Below are 10,781 nucleotides of genomic sequence, written 5' to 3'. Positions count from 1 at the left end.
GAGACAGTAGATCTAGCTGGTCAGTCATAATATTATAGAGAAAGTAGATCCAGCTGGTCTGTAATATTATAATAAAGACAGTAGATCTAGCTGGTCTGTCATATTATAATAGAGACAGTAGATCTAGCTGGTCTGTCATAATATAATAGAGACAGTAGATCTAGCTGGTCAGTCATAATAAAATAGAGACAGTAGATCTAACTGATTTGTCAGAATATAATAGAGACAATAGATCTAGCTGGTCTGACATAATTTAATAGATCTAGCTGGTCTGTCATAATACAATAGATACAGTGATCTAGCTGGTCTGTCATAATATAATAGAGACAGTAGATCTAGCTGGTCTGTCATAATATAATAGAGACAGTAGATCTAGCTGGTCAGTCATAATATAATAGAGACAGTAGATCTAGCTGGTCTGTCATAATATAATAGAGACAGTAGATCTAGCTGGCCTGTCATAATATAATAGAGACAGTAGATCTAGCTGGTCTGTCATAATATAATGGACACAGTAGATCTACCTGGTCTGTCATAATACAATAGAGACAGTAGATCTAGCTGGTCTGTCATAATATAATAAAGACAGTAGATCTAGCTGGTCTGCCATAATATAATAGAGTCAGTAGATCTAGCTGGTTTGTCATAATATAATAGAGACAGTAGATCTAGCTGGTCTGTCATATATTAATAGATCTAGCTGGTCTGTCATAATATAATAGAGACAGTAGATCTAGCTGGTCTGTCATAATATAATAGAGACAGTAGATCTAGCTGGACTGCCATAATGTAATAGAGACAGTAGATCTAGCTGGTCTGTCATAATATAATAGAGACAGTAGATCTAGCTGGTCTGTCATATTATAATAGAGACAGTAGATCTAGCTGGACTGCCATAATGTAATAGAGACAGTAGATCTAGCTGGTCTGTCATAATATAATAGAGACAGTAGATCTAGCTGGTCTGTCATAATATAATAGAGACAGTAGATCTAGCTGGACTGCCATAATGTAATAGAGACAGTAGATCTAGCTGGTCTGTCATAATATAATAGAGACAGTAGGTCCAGCTGGTCTGTCATATTATTCATAGAGACAGTAGATCTTGCTGGTCTGTCATACTATAATAGAGACAGTAGATCTAGCTGGTCTGTCATATTATAATAGAGACAGTAGATCTAGCTGGTCTGTCATAATATAATAGAGACAGTAGATCTAGCTGGTCTGTCATAGTACAATAGAGACAGTAGATCTAGCTGGTCAGTCATAATATTATAGAGAAAGTAGATCTAGCTGGTCTGTAATATTATAATAAAGACAGTAGATCTAGCTGGTCTGTCATATTATAATAGAGACAGTAGATCTAGCTGGTCTGTCATAATATAATAGAGACAGTAGATCTAGCTGGTCAGTCATAATAAAATAGAGACAGTAGATCTAGCTGGTCTGTCATAATACAATAGAGACAGTAGATCTAGCTGGTAAGTCATAATATAATAGAGACAGTAGACCTAGCTGGTCTGTCATAAATCAATAGATCTAGCTGGTCTGTCATAATATAATAGATACAGTGATCTAGCTGGTCTGTCATAATATAAAAGAGACAGTAGATCTAGCTGGTCTGTAATATTATAATACAGACAGTAGATCTAGCTGGTCTGTCATGTTATAATAGAGACAGTAGATCTAGCTGGTCTGTCATAATATAATAGAGACAGTAGATCTATCTGGTCTGTCATAATATAATAGAGACAGTAGGTCCAGCTGGTCTGTCATATTATTCATAGAGACAGTAGATCTTGCTGGTCTGTCATACTATAATAGAGACTGTAGATCTAGCTGGTCTGTCATATTATAATAGAGACAGTAGATCTAGCTGGTCTGTCATAATATAATAGAGACAGTAGATCTAGCTGGTCTGTCATAGTACAATAGAGACAGTAGATCTAGCTGGTCAGTCATAATATTATAGAGAAAGTAGATCCAGCTGGTCTGTAATATTATAATAAAGACAGTAGATCTAGCTGGTCTGTCATAATATAATAGAGACAGTAGATCTAGCTGGTCTGTCATAATATAATGGACACAGTAGATCTACCTGGTCTGTCATAATATAATAAAGACAGTAGATCTAGCTGGTCTGCCATAATATAATAGAGACAGTAGATCTAGCTGGTTTGTCATAATATAATAGAGACAGTAGATCTAGCTGGTCTGTCATATATTAATAGATCTAGCTGGTCTGTCATAATATAATAGAGACAGTAGATCTAGCTGGTCTGTCATAATATAATAGAGACAGTAGATCTAGCTGGACTGCCATAATGTAATAGAGACAGTAGGTCCAGCTGGTCTGTCATATTATTCATAGAGACAGTAGATCTTGCTGGTCTGTCATACTATAATAGAGACTGTAGATCTAGCTGGTCTGTCATATTATAATAGAGACAGTAGATCTAGCTGGTCTGTCATAATATAATAGAGACAGTAGATCTAGCTGGTCTGTCATAGTACAATAGAGACAGTAGATCTAGCTGGTCAGTCATAATATTATAGAGAAAGTAGATCCAGCTGGTCTGTAATATTATAATAAAGACAGTAGATCTAGCTGGTCTGTCATATTATAATAGAGACAGTAGATCTAGCTGGTCTGTCATAATATAATAGAGACAGTAGATCTAGCTGGTCAGTCATAATAAAATAGAGACAGTAGATCTAACTGATTTGTCAGAATATAATAGAGACAATAGATCTAGCTGGGTGAGGTTCTGTCTAACCACACTGACATGTACAGCTCTCTGGGTGAGGTTCTGTCTGTCTAACACACTGACATGTACAGCTCTCTGGGTGAGGTTCTGTCTGTCTACCACACTGACATGTACAGCTCTCTGGGTGAGGTTCTGTCTGTCTAACACACTGACATGTACAGCTCTCTGGGTGAGGTTCTGTCTAACCACACTGATATGTACAGCTCTCTGGGTGAGGTTCTGTCTAACCACACTGACATGTACAGCTCTCTGGGTGAGGTTCTGTCTAACCACACTGATATGTACAGCTCTCTGGGTGAGGTTCTGTCTGTCTAACACACTGACATGTACAGCTCTCTGGGTGAGGTTCTGTCTAACCACACTGACATGTACAGCTCTCTGGGTGAGGTTCTGTCTAACCACACTGATATGTACAGCTCTCTGGGTGAGGTTCTGTCTGTCTAACACACTGACATGTACAGCTCTCTGGGTGAGGTTCTGTCTGTCTAACACACTGACATGTACAGCTCTCTGGGTGAGGTTCTGTCTAACACACTGACATGTACAACTCTCTGGGTGAGGTTCTGTCTGTCTAACACACTGACATGTACAACTCTCTGGGTGAGGTTCTGTCTGTCTAACACACTGACATGTACAGCTCTCTGGGTGAGGTTCTGTCTGTCTAACACACTGACATGTACAGCTCTCTGGGTGAGGTTCTGTCTGTCTAACCAGGTTCTGTCTAACACACTGACATGTACAGCTCTCTGGGTGCGGTTCTGTCTGTCTAACACACTGACATGTACAGCTCTCTGGGTGAGTTCTGTCTGTCTAACACACTGACATGTACAGCTCTCTGGGTGAGGTTCTGTCTGTCTAACACACTGACATGTACAGCTCTCTGGGTGAGGTTCTGTCTGTCTAACACACTGACATGTACAGCTGTGGTTAGAGTGTAGAGGCGGCAGGGTAGCCTAGTGGTTAGAGTGTAGAGGCGGCAGGGTAGCCTAGTGGTTAGAGTGTAGAGGTGGCAGGGTAGCCTAGTGGTTAGAGTGTAGAGGCGGCAGGGTAGCCTAGTGGTTAGAGTGTAGAGGCGGCAGGTAGTCTAGTGGTTAGAGTGTAGAGGCGGCAGGTAGTCTAGTGGTTAGAGTGTAGAGGTGGCAGGGTAGTCTAGTGGTTAGAGTGTAGAGGCGGCAGGGTAGCCTAGTGGTTAGAGTGTAGAGGCGGCAGGGTAGCCTAGTGGTTAGAGTGTAGAGGCGGCAGGGTAGCCTAGTGGTTAGAGCGTTGGACTAGTAACCGGAAGGTTGCAAGTTCAAACCCCCGAGCTGACAAGGTACAAATCTGTCGTTCTGCCCCTGAACAGGCAGTTAACCCACTGTTCCCAGGCCGTCATTGAAAATAAGAATGTGTTCTTAACTGACTTGCCTAGTTAAATAAAGGTAAAATAAAAAATAAAATAAAAACATCAGACTGTAGAATCGGTGTTCTGCTAATATATAACAAACGGACAACATATTACACTTGTCTTTCATCTTCTATTGTCAGTCACAGCTGAAACAGATACTGTATCATGTTTGTTTTTAAATTTTGAATGTTACCCCTTTTCTCCCCAATTTCGTGGTCTCCAATTGTTGTAGTAGCTACTATCTTGTCTCATCATAAACTCCTGTACGGGCTCGTAGAGACGAAGGTGAAAGTCATGCGTCCTCCGATACACAACCCAACCAAGCCGCACTGCTTCTTAACACAGCCAGCATCCAACCCAGAAGCCAGCCGCACCAATGTGTCGGAGGAAACACCGTACACCTGGCGACCTGGTTAGCGTGCACTGCGCCCGGCCCGCCACAGGAGTCGCTGGTGCGCAATGAGTCAAGGATATCCCTACCGACCAAACCCTCCCTAACCCGGACGACGCTAGGCCAATTGTGCGTCGCCGCACGGACCTCCCCGGTTGCGGCCGGTTACGACAGAGCAAACCCAGAGTCTCTGGTGGCACAGCTGGCGCTGCAGTACAGCGCCCTTAACCACTGCGCCACCCGGGAGGCCGGATACTGTATCATTATTGTCTGGTGTTGTCATACCTTCCTGTATGGCTTCCCATATCCCTCACAATCTATTCAATAATGACAACAGACTATATAAAATAATAATGAAGGTGTATACATTTGAATGCAGAGGGTCTCTCCCAGTTCATAATATAATAATATAATATAATAATATATGCCATTTAGCAGACGCTTTTATCCAAAGCGACTTACAGTCATGTGTGCATACATTCTACGTATGGGTGGTCCCGGGAATCGAACCCACTACCCTGGCGTTACAAGCGCCATGCTCTACCAACTGAGCTACAGAAGGACCAGCCAGTTCAGACGTCAGAGATCAGCCCATCTTTAAGTCAGAGGACTCCATCAACCCATCTTTAAGTCAGAGGACTCCATCACCCCATCACCAAGTCAGAGGACTCCATCAACCCATCACCAAGTCAGAGGACTCCATCAACCCATCACCAAGTCAGAGGACTCCATCAACCCATCACCAAGTCAGAGGACTCCATCAACCCATCACCAAGTCAGAGGACTCCATCAACCCATCACCAAGTCAGAGGACTCCATCAGCCCATCACCAAGTCAGAGGACTCTATCAACCCATCACCAAGTCAGAGGACTCCATCAACCCATCACCAAGTCAGAGGACTCCATCAACCCATCACCAAGTCAGAGGACTCCATCAACCCATCACCAAGTCAGAGGACTCCATCAACCCATCTTTAAGTCAGAGGACTCCATCAACCCATCACCAAGTCAGAGGATAATGGTCTGACATAATTTAATAGATCTAGCTGGTCTGTCATAATACAATAGATACAGTGATCTAGCTGGTCTGTCATAATATAATAGAGACAGTAGATCTAGCTGGTCTGTCATAATATAATAGAGACAGTAGATCTAGCTGGTCAGTCATAATATAATAGAGACAGTAGATCTAGCTGGTCTGTCATAATATAATAGAGACAGTAGATCTAGCTGGCCTGTCATAATATAATAGAGACAGTAGATCTAGCTGGTCTGTCATAATATAATGGACACAGTAGATCTACCTGGTCTGTCATAATACAATAGAGACAGTAGATCTAGCTGGTCTGTCATAATATAATAAAGACAGTAGATCTAGCTGGTCTGCCATAATATAATGGACACAGTAGATCTACCTGGTCTGTCATAATACAATAGAGACAGTAGATCTAGCTGGTCTGTCATAATATAATAAAGACAGTAGATCTAGCTGGTCTGCCATAATATAATAGAGACAGTAGATCTAGCTGGTTTGTCATAATATAATAGAGACAGTAGATCTAGCTGGTCTGTCATATATTAATAGATCTAGCTGGTCTGTCATAATATAATAGAGACAGTAGATCTAGCTGGTCTGTCATAATATAATAGAGACAGTAGATCTAGCTGGACTGCCATAATGTAATAGAGACAGTAGGTCCAGCTGGTCTGTCATATTATTCATAGAGACAGTAGATCTTGCTGGTCTGTCATACTATAATAGAGACTGTAGATCTAGCTGGTCTGTCATATTATAATAGAGACAGTAGATCTAGCTGGTCTGTCATAATATAATAGAGACAGTAGATCTAGCTGGTCTGTCATAGTACAATAGAGACAGTAGATCTAGCTGGTCAGTCATAATATTATAGAGAAAGTAGATCCAGCTGGTCTGTAATATTATAATAAAGACAGTAGATCTAGCTGGTCTGTCATATTATAATAGAGACAGTAGATCTAGCTGGTCTGTCATAATATAATAGAGACAGTAGATCTAGCTGGTCAGTCATAATAAAATAGAGACAGTAGATCTAACTGATTTGTCAGAATATAATAGAGACAATAGATCTAGCTGGTCTGACATAATTTAATAGATCTAGCTGGTCTGTCATAATACAATAGATACAGTGATCTAGCTGGTCTGTCATAATATAATAGAGACAGTAGATCTAGCTGGTCTGTCATAATATAATAGAGACAGTAGATCTAGCTGGTCAGTCATAATATAATAGAGACAGTAGATCTAGCTGGTCTGTCATAATATAATAGAGACAGTAGATCTAGCTGGCCTGTCATAATATAATAGAGACAGTAGATCTAGCTGGTCTGTCATAATATAATGGACACAGTAGATCTACCTGGTCTGTCATAATACAATAGAGACAGTAGATCTAGCTGGTCTGTCATAATATAATAAAGACAGTAGATCTAGCTGGTCTGCCATAATATAATAGAGACAGTAGATCTAGCTGGTCTGTCATATTATAATAGAGACAGTAGATCTAGCTGGTCTGTCATAATATAATAAAGACAGTAGATCTAGCTGGTCTGTCATACTATAATAGAGACTGTAGATCTAGCTGGTCTGTCATATTATAATAGAGACAGTAGATCTAGCTGGTCTGTCATAATATAATAGAGACAGTAGATCTAGCTGGTCTGTCATAGTACAATAGAGACAGTAGATCTAGCTGGTCAGTCATAATATTATAGAGAAAGTAGATCCAGCTGGTCTGTAATATTATAATAAAGACAGTAGATCTAGCTGGTCTGTCATATTATAATAGAGACAGTAGATCTAGCTGGTCTGTCATAATATAATAGAGACAGTAGATCTAGCTGGTCAGTCATAATAAAATAGAGACAGTAGATCTAACTGATTTGTCAGAATATAATAGAGACAATAGATCTAGCTGGTCTGACATAATTTAATAGATCTAGCTGGTCTGTCATAATACAATAGATACAGTGATCTAGCTGGTCTGTCATAATATAATAGAGACAGTAGATCTAGCTGGTCTGTCATAATATAATAGAGACAGTAGATCTAGCTGGTCAGTCATAATATAATAGAGACAGTAGATCTAGCTGGTCTGTCATAATATAATAGAGACAGTAGATCTAGCTGGCCTGTCATAATATAATAGAGACAGTAGATCTAGCTGGTCTGTCATAATATAATGGACACAGTAGATCTACCTGGTCTGTCATAATACAATAGAGACAGTAGATCTAGCTGGTCTGTCATAATATAATAAAGACAGTAGATCTAGCTGGTCTGCCATAATATAATGGACACAGTAGATCTACCTGGTCTGTCATAATACAATAGAGACAGTAGATCTAGCTGGTCTGTCATAATATAATAAAGACAGTAGATCTAGCTGGTCTGCCATAATATAATAGAGACAGTAGATCTAGCTGGTTTGTCATAATATAATAGAGACAGTAGATCTAGCTGGTCTGTCATATATTAATAGATCTAGCTGGTCTGTCATAATATAATAGAGACAGTAGATCTAGCTGGTCTGTCATAATATAATAGAGACAGTAGATCTAGCTGGACTGCCATAATGTAATAGAGACAGTAGGTCCAGCTGGTCTGTCATATTATTCATAGAGACAGTAGATCTTGCTGGTCTGTCATACTATAATAGAGACTGTAGATCTAGCTGGTCTGTCATATTATAATAGAGACAGTAGATCTAGCTGGTCTGTCATAATATAATAGAGACAGTAGATCTAGCTGGTCTGTCATAGTACAATAGAGACAGTAGATCTAGCTGGTCAGTCATAATATTATAGAGAAAGTAGATCCAGCTGGTCTGTAATATTATAATAAAGACAGTAGATCTAGCTGGTCTGTCATATTATAATAGAGACAGTAGATCTAGCTGGTCTGTCATAATATAATAGAGACAGTAGATCTAGCTGGTCAGTCATAATAAAATAGAGACAGTAGATCTAACTGATTTGTCAGAATATAATAGAGACAATAGATCTAGCTGGTCTGACATAATTTAATAGATCTAGCTGGTCTGTCATAATACAATAGATACAGTGATCTAGCTGGTCTGTCATAATATAATAGAGACAGTAGATCTAGCTGGTCTGTCATAATATAATAGAGACAGTAGATCTAGCTGGTCAGTCATAATATAATAGAGACAGTAGATCTAGCTGGTCTGTCATAATATAATAGAGACAGTAGATCTAGCTGGCCTGTCATAATATAATAGAGACAGTAGATCTAGCTGGTCTGTCATAATATAATGGACACAGTAGATCTACCTGGTCTGTCATAATACAATAGAGACAGTAGATCTAGCTGGTCTGTCATAATATAATAAAGACAGTAGATCTAGCTGGTCTGCCATAATATAATAGAGACAGTAGATCTAGCTGGTCTGTCATATTATAATAGAGACAGTAGATCTAGCTGGTCTGTCATAATATAATAAAGACAGTAGATCTAGCTGGTCTGTCATACTATAATAGAGACTGTAGATCTAGCTGGTCTGTCATATTATAATAGAGACAGTAGATCTAGCTGGTCTGTCATAATATAATAGAGACAGTAGATCTAGCTGGTCTGTCATAGTACAATAGAGACAGTAGATCTAGCTGGTCAGTCATAATATTATAGAGAAGTAGATCCAGCTGGTCTGTAATATTATAATAAAGACAGTAGATCTAGCTGGTCTGTCATATTATAATAGAGACAGTAGATCTAGCTGGTCTGTCATAATATAATAGAGACAGTAGATCTAGCTGGTCAGTCATAATAAAATAGAGACAGTAGATCTAACTGATTTGTCAGAATATAATAGAGACAATAGATCTAGCTGGTCTGACATAATTTAATAGATCTAGCTGGTCTGTCATAATACAATAGATACAGTGATCTAGCTGGTCTGTCATAATATAATAGAGACAGTAGATCTAGCTGGTCTGTCATAATATAATAGAGACAGTAGATCTAGCTGGTCAGTCATAATATAATAGAGACAGTAGATCTAGCTGGTCTGTCATAATATAATAGAGACAGTAGATCTAGCTGGCCTGTCATAATATAATAGAGACAGTAGATCTAGCTGGTCTGTCATAATATAATGGACACAGTAGATCTACCTGGTCTGTCATAATACAATAGAGACAGTAGATCTAGCTGGTCTGTCATAATATAATAAAGACAGTAGATCTAGCTGGTCTGCCGTAATATAATAGAGACAGTAGATCTAGCTGGTTTGTCATAATATAATAGAGACAGTAGATCTAGCTGGTCTGTCATATATTAATAGATCTAGCTGGTCTGTCATAATATAATAGAGACAGAAGATCTAGCTGGTCTGTCATAATATAATAGAGACAGTAGATCTAGCTGGACTGCCATAATGTAATAGAGACAGTAGGTCCAGCTGGTCTGTCATGTTATTCATAGAGACAGTAGATCTTGCTGGTCTGTCATACTATAATAGAGACTGTAGATCTAGCTGGTCTGTCATAATATAATAGAGACAGTAGATCTAGCTGGTCTGTCATAATATAATAGAGACAGTAGATCTAGCTGGTCTGTCATAGTACAATAGAGACAGTAGATCTAGCTGGTCAGTCATAATATTATAGAGACAGTAGATCCAGCTGGTCTGTAATATTATAATAAAGACAGTAGATCTAGCTGGTCTGTCATATTATAATAGAGACAGTAGATCTAGCTGGTCTGTCATAATATAATAGAGACAGTAGATCTAGCTGGTCAGTCATAATAAAATAGAGACAGTAGATCTAGCTGGTCTGTCATAGTACAATAGAGACAGTAGATCTAGCTGGTAAGTCATAATATAATAGAGACAGTAGACCTAGCTGGTCTGTCATAAATCAATAGATCTAGCTGGTCTGTCATAATACAATAGATACAGTGATCTAGCTGGTCTGTCATAATATAAAAGAGACAGTAGATCTAGCTGGTCTGTAATATTATAATACAGACATTAGATCTAGCTGGTCTGTCATGTTATAATAGAGACAGTAGATCTAGCTGGTCTGTCATAATATAATAGAGACAGTAGATCTATCTGGTCTGCCATAATATAATAGAGACAGTAGGTCCAGCTGGTCTGTCATATTATTCATAGAGACAGTAGATCTTGCTGGTCTGTCATACTATAATAGAGACTGTAGATCTAGCTGGTCTGTCATA

The 10,781-nt window shown here is 39.1% G+C and overlaps 1 long non-coding RNA gene across 1 annotated transcript; it reads left to right on the top strand.

Annotated features, from left to right (window-relative positions):
- Positions 1–2,863: 2,863 nt before the first annotated feature.
- On the top strand, positions 2,864–3,568 carry LOC127926972 (uncharacterized). Its single transcript, XR_008125759.1, has 3 exons — positions 2,864–3,287; positions 3,329–3,418; positions 3,464–3,568. It is a non-coding gene; the product is annotated as an uncharacterized LOC127926972 (long non-coding RNA).
- Positions 3,569–10,781: the final 7,213 nt, after the last annotated feature.

Source organism: Oncorhynchus keta, unplaced genomic scaffold (assembly GCF_023373465.1).
Source record: "Oncorhynchus keta strain PuntledgeMale-10-30-2019 unplaced genomic scaffold, Oket_V2 Un_contig_8764_pilon_pilon, whole genome shotgun sequence".
Taxonomy (NCBI): domain Eukaryota; kingdom Metazoa; phylum Chordata; class Actinopteri; order Salmoniformes; family Salmonidae; genus Oncorhynchus; species Oncorhynchus keta.
This window is presented reverse-complemented; position numbering and strand designations above follow the sequence as displayed.